General features: G+C 47.1%; 1 long non-coding RNA gene and 1 other non-coding gene across 2 annotated transcripts; both read left to right on the forward strand.

Annotated features, from left to right (window-relative positions):
• Positions 1 to 5,865: 5,865 nt before the first annotated feature.
• On the forward strand, positions 5,866 to 9,878 carry LOC134485119 (uncharacterized). Its single transcript, XR_010063009.1, has 2 exons — positions 5,866 to 6,195; positions 9,109 to 9,878. It is a non-coding gene; the product is annotated as an uncharacterized LOC134485119 (long non-coding RNA).
• On the forward strand, positions 7,630 to 7,710 carry Trnap-ggg (transfer RNA proline (anticodon GGG)). Its single transcript has one exon. It is a non-coding gene; the product is annotated as a tRNA-Pro (tRNA).
• Positions 9,879 to 12,206: the final 2,328 nt, after the last annotated feature.

The raw sequence follows: 12,206 nt of genomic DNA on the forward strand, positions 1-12,206 counted from the left end.
CATTCGTTGTCATATTCTAAGCGCCACTCTGAGATGCTGGGGGCATTTATTATCAGGGACCCTGCCTGAGGACTTTTCTGACCTGAGGGTTCCTTCTGTAATTTAGTATTGAACCCCATTTACTGCAGTTGGACACACCAGATTTCTCAGGCTCTCTTCCCTTCTTACATTTCATTGGTGCCCAAGCCCTGTTCTCGAGGCCCCCGACTGCCCTGTCGCTCCTTGTGTCCCCCCTCGGCCTGACTTCTGACCTGGTCTTCTGCCGGTCTCTATCCTAGCTTCCTCTCTGGCCTCCTGGCCTTCATCTGCTCCCATCCATCTGACATCAAAGGGCTTCTATAATTGTGTCTTTCAGGGACATCAGCTCCTCCGACAGGGCGGGCCACCTACTGAAGCGAGTCCCTAATTTTTTCTGACTGTTGCAGGAGTTAGAAAGATCACAGCACTGTGTCCATATCTGTGATTCAATGGTCCCAATCCCTGGCACACACACTTGAATAAGGCCCACATGGGCCTCTAGAGAGAGGTGATTAAGACCCGGCTACAGATCTGGATTCAAGTCCTGCCTCTGTTTCCTGCCTGCTTTTATTTTGGACTTGCCATGTCATTGCTGATCAAATTAGCTGGAGCGAGAGTCTGCAGGTCTATCTGGCAGATGTTATCAGAGCAAGGCAGCCAGCCTTGGGATAGGAATTCCAGTTTCTTGGGCCCCAACTGACCCATTGCCACAACTCATTCCCTTTTGTCAAGTTATTGCTCAAGGAAAGGTCAGGGGCCAAGGGGACCCAGGGGAAAGTCTACAGGCCCCTGGGACACTTTCTTCCCTCCATCGATTCAATCTTCCTGTAAAAATCCTCACTTTTGCCCAGGCAGTGTTGGCACATGACTTTAATCCCATGGGGCACTCGGGAGGCAGAGGTAGGTGAATCTCATGAGTTCGAAGCCAGCCTGGTCTCTAGAGCTCCAAGACAGCCAGGCAACACAGTTTCAGAAAACAAAACAAACAAAAACCCAACCAACCAAACAAACAAACAAAAAACCCCGAAACCCTTTTTTGTGACGGGCCAGCTGCAAGTCCTTTGCTCATTTCCTCCTCTTGGCTCTGGCTGTTCCCTGCTGCAGTCTAGATCGTATGTCCTTCACTGGGTTCTTTCTCAAGGTCATCTGTGTGTCCCTACATTTCAGGGGTGAGGCCATGGGTGTTTGTTCATGTAACATAAAAATAAGTCATTTCAGGCTGGAGAGATGGTTCAGTGGTTAAGAGCACTGTCTGCTCTTCCAGGTCCTGAGTTCAATTCCAGTAACAACACAGTGGTCCACAACCGTCTATAACGGGATCTGCTGCCCTCTTCTGGCGTGTAGGTGTTCATGCAGATAGAGCACTCCTACATAAAATGAATACATCTTTTTGTAAAAACTCATTTCTGGATTTTTTTTTCTTTTTTTCGGAGCTGGGGGACCGAACGCAGGGCCTTGTGCTTGCTAGGCAAGCGCTCTACCACTGAGCTAAATCCCCAACCCCTCATTTCTGGATTTTAAAAAGAAAATAAAAACCTTCTTAAACCATTTTTGTTAAGGCATTTGCAGTTTGTGTGATGAGCTGTTGCCAAAACTGTTAGAGGGTCCGCTTAAATCCAGTGTGACTCTAGGCTGGAGAGATGGCTCAGAGGTAAGGGCACAGGCTGCTCTTTCAGAAGTCCTGGGATCAATTCCCAGCACCCACAACCAGATGGTGGCTCACAACCATCTGTAATGGGATCCGATGCCCTCTTCTGGTGTGTCTGAAGACAGTGTGCTCATATATATAAGATTAAATAAATACATCTTTAAAAAAACCTTATTGTAATCAAGTCTGTATGAAATTGAACAAGGGAGTTTCCATCAATCAGGATAGGAGTTGGTTCTTAGGTCTGGGAACATGAACTTAGTTTGATCCTGTCAGAGGGATGGAGAAGTTGTCCCTGAGATGTCTGGACTTAGCTGTTTACAACAGAAGCCATTCAGCTGTTGGGAAGTCCCCAGCTGCCCTCGGGCCTGGGACCTTGAATTTGGTTCCTCCCTAGGATTAGATGGAGTCTAAAAATGAATGGTAGCACTGAGAAGTTTCTTTTGCTTGTTCCCAGCAGAAGCCACTTGGTTTCTTTGTAACTTTCCTGTGCCCAGATGTGGCTTCTTTGTAACTTTCCCGTGCCCAGAGATGATTCAAAAGTGGGTCATTCATTCTCTATGCAGAGTCTGGTCATCTCCCTTTTGGTATGACCTAGAAAAGGCATGAGGCCTTACCAACTCAACCATAAACTTGGCTCTTAAACTTGGGTTTTGAAGGTTTCTTCTTTGTCATGGCACCAAGTAAGGTTGACCAAACGTATGGCTACGTAAACATGTAATGGGTTAAATATTGATTTTTAAACGCATTGATATTTTCTTCATTTTTGTCTTTTTTTTTTTTGTTGTTGTTGTTGTTGTTCTTTTTTTCGGAGCTGGGGACCGAACCCAGGGCCTTGCGCTTCCTAGGCAAGTGCTCTACCACTGAGCTAAATCCCCAACCCCCATTTTTGTCTTTTAATTGTGATTTAGTAAGCATTCATAGATACATCCCACACAAAGAAATGTTTTTGAGGGGCTGGAGGGATGGCTCAGTGGTTAAGAGCACTGACAGCTCTTCCAGAGGTCCTGAGTTCAAATCTCAGCAACCACATGATGGCTCACAACCATCTAGAATGAGATCTGGTGCCCTCTTCTGGTGTGTCTGAAGACAGCTACAGTGGTGTACTTATATATAATAAATAAAAAAAAATAAAAGAAACGTTCTTGAGGGGATCTTCAATTAAAAAAAAAAAACTTTTATTCTTTTATGTGTATGTCTGTTTTACCTGCATGGACGTTTGCACTACATGTGTGCCTGGTGCCTCGAAGGAAGTCAAGAGCCTATTAAGAGTCTCTGCAATTGGAGTTACATGTAGTTGTGAATGTGCTTGGAATTGAACCTGGGTCCTCTGGAAAAGCAGTCGGTGCTCTTCACCGCTGAGCCATCTCTCCAGCCCAATGTCTGTCTGTCTGTTTGTTTGTTTAAATCAGTGTTTTGCTATGTAGCAGGACAGGCCTCATACATGAGTGAGTGTGTATGTATGTATACAACAGCCAGATATATATATATATATATGTATTTTTTTTTTCTTTTTTTCGGAGCTGGGGACCGAACCCAGGGCCTTGCGCTTGCTAGGCAAGCGCTCTACCACTGAGCTAAATCCCCAACATATATGTATGTGTAGAGAGATTATATATATATATATATATATATATATATATAAAATACACTCACGCGCACACACACACATAGAAAATGAAAACTTGGGCTGGGGATTTAGCTCAGTGGTAGAGCGCTTACCTAGGGAGCGCAAGGCCCTGGGTTCGGTCCCCAGCTCCGAAAAAAAGAACCAAAAAAAAAAAAAAAAAAAAAAGAAAATGAAAACTTTTCTTAATTTATTATCTTAATTTATCCATTTTGTGCGTGTACCTGTTTCTGCTGCGATCAGATGACGCCTTTCAGGGAAGATTTTCTCCTTTGACTGTGTGGGTCAGGAGACAGAATTGAGATCGTCAGGTTGGACAAGAGCCTTTACTTGCTGAGTCATCTCACTGGCCACAAACCAAAGATTCAAAACACCAGTAAGTCTGTGTAACTGAGCCCTGGGGAAGCACTCGGTCAGAAGCAGCGGCCTGGTGCCACCTGGAGGCCAGTGTGGGGCACAGTGTCTGCTGGAAAGAAACGAGCTTCCAAAAACAACTGTCTATGTGCTAACTATTAAAACGTCTGTATAACAACCACATGAGGGATTGTTGGAAGAATAGCTTTGGGGTTGGGGACTTAGCTCAGTGGTAGAGCGCTTGCCTAGCAAGTGCAAGGCCCTGAGTTCGGTCCCCAGCTCCGAAAAAGAGAGGATGAATAGCTTTAAGTGATTTTTCTTAGCAAGCAACCTTTTGTCTTTTGAGACAGGATTTCTCTGTGTAGCCCTGATTGTCTGCGGCAACTTTAGGCGTGCAGTCCATGATGGTAATCCCAAAGTTCTGGGTATGGAGGCTGGAGGATCAGAAGTTCAAAGCTTTTCTGGGCTATGTAGGGAGTTCATGTTTCAAAACAACAATGATAAAGAAAATGATCAGCTAGGCTCTTACTGGCATCTGACATTAATAGTTTTGTTTTCCTTTTAAGTTTACTTATGCATATTTTTAATGTTAACATCAGAAAGTACAGGGGCTGCTAAGACTGACAAAGTGAATTTGATCCCAGGGGAGGAAGAGACAAGTGATGTGCACTCACCCCCTCCACACACACGCACAGGCATACACCCACACTCAAATATACACCACAGAGAATTAAAAGCAGGGGTCAGACCGAAAGTTGTGTGTTAAAGTACACAGCAGCTAATAGACAAAATCTGTAAACAACTCACATGTCCACCAACAAATGTCACAATCAAAAAAAGTTGTATTAACCGGTTGTCTTAGTTAGGGTTTCCATTGCTATGAAGAGACACCATGATCACGGCAACTTTTTTTTTTTTTTTTTTTTTTTTTTGGTTCTTTTTTTTCCGGAGCTGGGGCTGGCTTACAGTTTCAGAGGTTCAGTCCATTAACAGCATGCCAGGCAGACACTCTGCTACAGGAGCTCAGAGTGCTGCGTCTTCTTTGAATGCAAGCAGGAGAAGACTGGCTTCCAGGCAGCTAGAAGGGTCTCAAAGCCCACCCCATGGTGACACACTTCCTCCCACAAGGCCACACCTCCTAACAGTGCCACTCCCTGTGCCAACCATATTCAAGCCACACCCATAATCCTAACTCCTGGGAGGCAGAGGTAGGCAAATCTCTTTGAGTTTGAGGCCATTCCTCTCTACAGAGTGAGTTCCAGCACAGAGATGGTGTGTGTGTGTGTGTGTGTGTGTGTGTGTGTATTGTATGCACTTAAGTGTGCATCTTCTGTGTGCATTCAGGCCAGAGTGTGAGTGTGTATTCATGCAGGAGCAGAACATGAGCTGAGGAGTCCGCCACTATCACTTTCTATCCTGCTCACTCGAGCCAGTGTCTCTCGCTGAACTGGATGCTCGTTGTTTGGCTGACTGTCTAGAGAACTGGGATGAGCCTCTCTCCATACAACACTAGAGTTACACGCATGCGCAACCATGCTGGGCTTCTTCCATGGATGTAGGGGATTCTAGCTCATGTCCTTACGCTTGAACATCAAGTGCTCTTACCACTGAACACCTCTTCAGCCCCTGTTTCAGTTTTTGGAATGTCACATTCCAAGCTTGCCCCAAACTCACTAGGTAGCGAAGGGTAATGCTAAGCACCCGATGATCCTCCTGTTTCTTCCAGCAAGCACTGGTCTTTCCACCACCACGACACATGCTACAGCATGGACGAATCTTGAGAACACTAAGTGGAGGCCACCAGGCACAAAAGGCCACTGTATGATTGTTTACATGAAATATCCCAAGTATATAAGTTTATGAAGTTTTTTGGCTCTTCTGGCAAGGAGGAGACAATGGGACGTGACCATATAATGGGGCTGAAAATATTTGGGAAGTAGCCAGACATGAGAGCAGCTTGACTTTGTGGCTGTGCTAACCACTGTGGGACTCCTTTCATCTCTAGGTACAGATAAGAACTCTGAGGTTCTGGTGACAGGCAACTGAGGAAGCTCAGGTTTGGCCTGTGTCCTTGTAGATAACTCATAAGCCCACCGTTTCCAGCCCCCATCTTCGTGTGTGTGTGTGTGTGTGTGTGTGTGTGTGTGTGTGTATTTCTTTCTTTGAGACAGAGTCTCTTGTAGGCTGACCTGGAAATTATATGCAGGGCTGACCTTAAACGTCAACTCCTGAGATAAAAAATTAAAGCCCTTGAGCATCCTTGGTTAAATCCCTTAATCCCTCTTGCCTGTCCTATTCCTCAGATGGCGGCTACTTGGGGTTCCCTGCTCCTCCACCTTGTCCATTTCTTCAGAGAAACAGTTTGAGAGCTCCACCCAATCCGACTGCTGACTGTGCGTGACGCAGCTGATCACGAGGCAGTTACAGACCCTGAAGCAAGCAGCTGTTCTCTGAATGGAATGCTGCAGAAGCCTGCAGGGGTGGATGGACGTGGCCCCTCCCTCCCCACCGACTTCCATGCAAAGGACAGAGAGACAGCCTGTAAAAGGTATTCATGGGGCTGGGGATTTAGCTCAGTGGTAGAGCGCTTGCCTAGGAAGCACAAGGCCCTGGGTTCGGTCCCCAGCTCCGAAAAAAAGACCAAAAAAAAAAAAAAAAAAAAGGTATTCATTACTGTACGGTGAGGGCATGCTTCCATATATACATACACCCAAACCCTACACAGGAACACACACCCTACATGAACAAGCTCCACGTGTACAAATGTGTGTACGTGCACACGCACGCGCACGCATACACATACACACATATACACATCACACACACACACTCCATACATGCACCCCATCTCTTCCAATGGGCAGGACACGTGCTGTCCAAGAAACCAAACAAATCAGAGTGACTGGCATTTTCAGCTGTGGCAAACCTGGCTGAGTGTTGGAGAACATGGACTTTGAGGCCAGAATCCTGGTGACATTTACCAGGTAGAGAGCAATGGTCAGTTTTGCACATCAGCATGGCCAGACAGTCCCTCATGTGACTCAGTTGAAGTAGGTCCTGAGGATCAGTGTAAAGGTCTCCTGGAGGTGTGACTGAGGTCCACAGTGATCGTGATCGTCGGGGTGGGATCTGACTACAGACTGGCTTTGTGAGCAAATCCGAGGTCCTCTATACAGAGGAGAGGTGGGTGCCAGAGACCGGACAGACACAGTTTAGGGCAAAAGTCTTTACGCGTTTTAACGTGTATCGGAGCTGGTGGTGGTGAGCCTACGGCAGAGTCCACACCTGGGGTCGGGGAGAAAGAAGCCATGCAAGCCTCACTAGCCTTGAATTCACAGGCAAAAGACAATGTTCACATGACCTGCTGGGCGGAGAAGAGATTTGGTCAGGTGGCCAGGAGGATCACAAGTCTACGGCCAGTCTGGGCCTCTCAGTGAGATGAGACCCTGTTTGAAGAAAGGACAGGGCTGGAGGCACAGCCCAGTGAGTAAGGTGCTTTGCATGCTTGAGTTTGAGCCCCACCGCACCATAGAACACAGGGCCCAGAGGCAAGAATCTGTCACCCCAGCACTGCAGGGGACGGAAACTAGCAGTGTCTGGGAGGCCATTGACAGCCTAGAGAAACCATTGTGAGCAATGACTCAGCACATAGCAGCACTTGCTGTGTAAGCCTGGCGAAACGAATCCAATCTCCAAACACCGTGGTGGAAACGAATCCCAAAGGTTGTCCTCTGATGTCTAGGCCTATGCAGTGGCACAGCCGTGTCCACACTCACACATAGACATGTGCAGACACAGAAACATATACATACACATGCACATACACATAAACACCAATAATGGAACTTTTAAAAAAAGTTTACGACTGTTTAAATCTGGGGCGGGGTGTGTATGAAAGGCGGAGAGCTATTGAGAAAGACCCCCAGTGCTGACTGCTCACCTCCGCAGGAACGTACCTTTGCACACAATAAGATGTGCATGTTCCGGGGTTGGGGGTTTAGCTCAGTGGTAGAGCGCTTGCCTGGGAAGCACAAGGCCCTGGGTTCGGTCCCCAGCTCCGAAAAAAAAAGAACCAAAAAAAAAAAAAAAAAAAAAAAAAAGATGTGCATGTTCCACATACGTAGAACGTGAAAAAATAGCTCAGTAATAAGGCCCATGTGTAGAATCCCCCAGTGCAGGGCTGGGTGAGCATTTGCTAGAACCCTCTATTGAGGGGCTAGGGCATGGGCCTAGCCAGGGGCGAACCCAGGGCCTTGCGCTTGCTAGGCAAGCGCTCTACCACTGAGCTAAATCCCCAACCCCCCCTTTTTAAAATTTTTTTTATTAGATAAATTTCTTTATTTACATTTTAAATGTTATTCCCTTTCCATTCGGTTTCCTGTCCATAAGCCCCCCCATCCCCTCCTCCATGAGGGCACTGTCTTAATTAAGAGACATGAAGAGACCCTGTGCACTATGGGGGGCGCCATTCTCTAGGCATGGGGTCCTGAACTGTGTCGGTCAGGCTGAGTACAAGCAAACATACAAGGGAGCATGCCTGTATTTATTGCTCTTTGCTCTTGACTGGATGCCATGTGTCCAGATGTCCAAGTTCCTGTCTTGACTTCCCCACGAAGAACAACCGTGACCTGGTGCTGTTAGCTGAACCCCCTCTGTATTTTCCAACAGCAAGAGAAATGAAACTAGAGAATTTAGTTTTAAATTGTGTTTTTTTTAAAGATTTATTGATTTATTATATATGAGTACACCGTAGCTATCTTCAGACACACCAGAAGAGGACATCAGATCTCATTACAGATGGTTGTGAGCCACCATGTGGTTGCTGGGATTTGAACTCCGGACCTCTGGAAGAGCAGTCAGTGTTCTTAACCACCGAGCCATCTCTCCAGTCCGTAAATTGTGTTTACAGACGTTGTCTTTAACAACTAAAAAAAAAAGTGGAATACAGTGTTAGAGAAGACGGGGTTCACAGCCCGGAATCCCAAGCCCGCCTGTGTACAGCAGCTTCCCAGTGCAGGAGGATTGCTAAGGGGCTTAGGGAAGAAGGTAAATGTACCTGGGTACAGGGCTTCAGAAGCCTCTGGCCATGGCTATCCCCTACGATGTTTTCTGGGCCTGGGAAAACAGAACCTTCTGGCAGCAGAGCTGCCTATGTCTCTGAGAGCATTGCTTCGAGGCCCGCCTCCTAGCAGCAGGTCTCTGGGACCTATTCAAGGTCCATTTAGTCCTCATGATCCAAGCCCAACTTTGTAGCTCTGCCAGCTACTTCGGTGAATGGGTGGGGTGGTTCAGAGAGTCCCTTCTTAGAATCCCCAAGTGAAGGGGGGCGTGCTTTGATGGAAAAATGCTCAGGTGATAATCAAAAGATTAAACCGAAGTGACTGTGTTTCTCTGAGCCTCAGGCCAATCCAGGTAAACCTGACTATCATCCTGTCACGTGACCTCTGACCTCTTTTTCCAGGGCAGCCTGGCGGCCTACGGGAAGGATCTCTGCAGAAGCAGCGCAGGAAGCTTCCGCCAGATTCTAAGGATAGCAGCAGTCATTGCTGAACTGAGCTTTGAGGAGGCAGAGAGGCAGGGAAGGCCTTGTCTTTCCTGACTCTGCCCCATAATCTGACCTTGGGAGGTGTTCATCAGTGTATTAAACTGTAATAAACTGTGACCTGGGCCCCGTGGCAGGGTTCATACCCTGTCGGCTTACAGACAATTCAGCTAGACTCCTCACAGGGACCTAGGCATAGGCATCATCACCTGCATTGCTGCCATACCTCAACCCTTCCTCCTCTTCCTCCTCCTCCTCCTCCTCCTCCTCCTCCTCCTCCTCCTCCTCCTCCTCCTCCTCCTCCTCCTCCCCCCTCCTCGTCCTGTACCCCCTTCACACGTGTTCCTGGCCAGCTTCTTTCTGTCCTTCTCTGTCCTCACTTTCTCTGCCCTCGTGGCTCTGTCTGCTTCTACCCACCCCTTCTCCAGGTCCTCACTCCCCACCCTTCCAAATAAATCCCCCTTCATCAGATCTGTCTCATGACGTGATTTCTCAGGGGCGCACCTTGGCACGAGCCTGCCAGGTACCCCTGCCATGGTGGCATTATATTTCATAACATAAGTACGTCATCTCAATATTCAGGAGGAGGTTGAGGCAGGAGGATCATAAGCTTGAGGCCAGCCTGGGTTACAGAGGAGCTCACTTAAAAATAAATAAATGAATAAAAAAGAAATACAAAAAGAAATAAATCTTCCAGTTATTTGTGGCTGCATACAGGCAGTTCTTAGCAATGTCTGTGAGGGTTCCTCAAATTCTTTTTATTTTTTAAAGATTTATTTATTTATTATATATAAGTACACTGTAGCTGTCTTCAGACACACCAGAAGAGGGCATCAGATCTCATTACAGATAGTTATGAGTTATGTGGTTGCTGGGATTTGAACTCAGGACCTCTGGAAGAGCAGTCAGTGCTCTTAACCACTAAGCCATCTCTCCAGCCCCTTCAAATTCTTTATGGTCATAACAAGAAGAAACTTTAAGGGGTTGGGGATTTAGCTCAGTGGTAGAACGCTTGTCTAGCAAGCGCAAGGCCCTGGGTTCGGTCCCCAGCTCTGAAAAAAAAGAAAAGAAAAAAAAAAAAAAGAAACTTTAATAGTAAAACTAGACATCACAAATAGGACCAGGGCGGCCTCTCCCACACCCCCCAGGTAACACTGCCGGCCCCGGGTAGACTGAGCAGGTCTTTGGACACAGGATGACAGGCACAGCTATGGTGTACTGTGCTGATAAATCTGCGCACCAGTTACACCTTGTATGCCGCTGCTGGGGTTCACTCGGACATCTGGGAAGCAGAGATAGGAGAAAGGCCCCTGAGGATTAGAAACTGAGGCACTGGAGATTGCTCTGCTTCTGGGCAGGGAGTGGTTTGCTGCTGAGGCAAGACTTGCACTGGGAGCTCTAGGCCAGACCTGGCTAGAGAGTGAGATGTGGATCAAACAGTGAACCCCAAAAGCCTTGATATGCGAATGAGAAAAATAAGATTAAAGGTGGAGGACGTGTCTACTCAAGTAGGGAGAGGATTTTTATTGTAGATATAAGAGAGGAAGCAGGCAGAGGCAAGCGCCCAGGCTGAACACGTGTGGAGCCCGAGTGAGAATCGAAAGAAAACCGAGAGTCCTCCATTGTTTAATTAAAGCAAGCTGTATTTGGGATGCACCCCAGACTGGCCAGACGGCTACCTCATCCTAAACTGCGATGTGGTCTCTGGAACTTCCTCTTCTAGGAGAGATAAGGTGTTCCCTGAGTGAGGGAGGGACTTGGCTGTTATACATTGTTATACATTGTTACAGAGATACCCGGGAAGGGAAGGAACAAGGGTAAGGATTGATACATCATGGGAACGGGGTTGTAGCAGATCTAAGAAACAGGAAGTTCTTAATTGCAGTTAGAAACCTTAACTTGAAAGGAGTTAACACAGGGTAAACAAATTTCTTTATAAGTGTCTTTAAAAAAATTTTATTCTTATTCTTTAATCCCTTTTTACAGTCCAGACTCCATTCCCCTCCCAGTCTGCTCTCCCCCCACCGCTCCTCATCCCATACCTCCTCCCACCCAGCAGTCTCCAAAAGGATGTCCTCATCCCCCACCTTACTGGGCCTCCCCACTCTCTGGGGCCTCAAGTCCCTCGAGGATTAAGTGCATCTTCTCTCACGGAGGCCAGACCTCTGCTATACGTGTTAGGGGCCTCATATCAGCTGGTGTATGCTGCCTGGTTTGTGGCTCAGTATTTGAGAGATCTTGGGGGTCCCGGTCAGTTAAGACTGCTGGTCTTCCTGTCCATTGGTTGGGTGCCAGTATTTGCATCTGACTCAGCTGCTTGTTGGGCTTCTCAGAGGGTAGCCAGGCTAGGCTCTTGTCTCCAAGCACACCATAGTATCAGTAACAGTGTCAGGACCCTGCACAACCTCCCCCCCCCCCCCTTTGAGCTGGATCCCAATTTGGGCTTGTCACTGGAACTCCTTTCTCTCATGCTCTTCTCCATTTTTGTCCCTGCAGTTCCTTCAGACAGGAACAATTCTGGGTCAGAGCTTTTGACTGTGGAATGGCAATCCCATCCTTCCACTTGGGGTACAGAACTAAACAGAGAATTCACAACAGAGGAATCGCGAAGGGCTGAAAAGCACTTAAAAAATGTTCAAAGTCCTTAGTGATCAGGGAACTGCCAATTAAAAGGACCCTGAAATTCCATCTTGTGCCCATCAGAATAGCTAAGATCAAAAACTCGGGTGACAGCAGATGCTGGCGAGGAGGTGGGGAAAAAGGAACACTCCTCCATTGCTTGTGGGATTGCAAACTTTATAAGTGTCTTAACTGCAAACAGAATCCTAACCTGCAAGGTATATTTTTCCCATTTTAGTCTCCCATTAACTTTCAAGGTATATTTTTCCTGTTTAGTCTCACACATAGTCTGCAGACTAAACTGGACCATGAGAATGGAGACAGGGAGGGAGGGCAAGAGAGGAGCCATTGACCAAGAGATATGGTCTGGGCCAAGAGACCAAGAGAGCAGCTTAGTC

This window comes from Rattus norvegicus, chromosome 1 (genome assembly GCF_036323735.1).
Source record: "Rattus norvegicus strain BN/NHsdMcwi chromosome 1, GRCr8, whole genome shotgun sequence".
NCBI classification, from domain to species: Eukaryota; Metazoa; Chordata; class Mammalia; order Rodentia; family Muridae; genus Rattus; species Rattus norvegicus.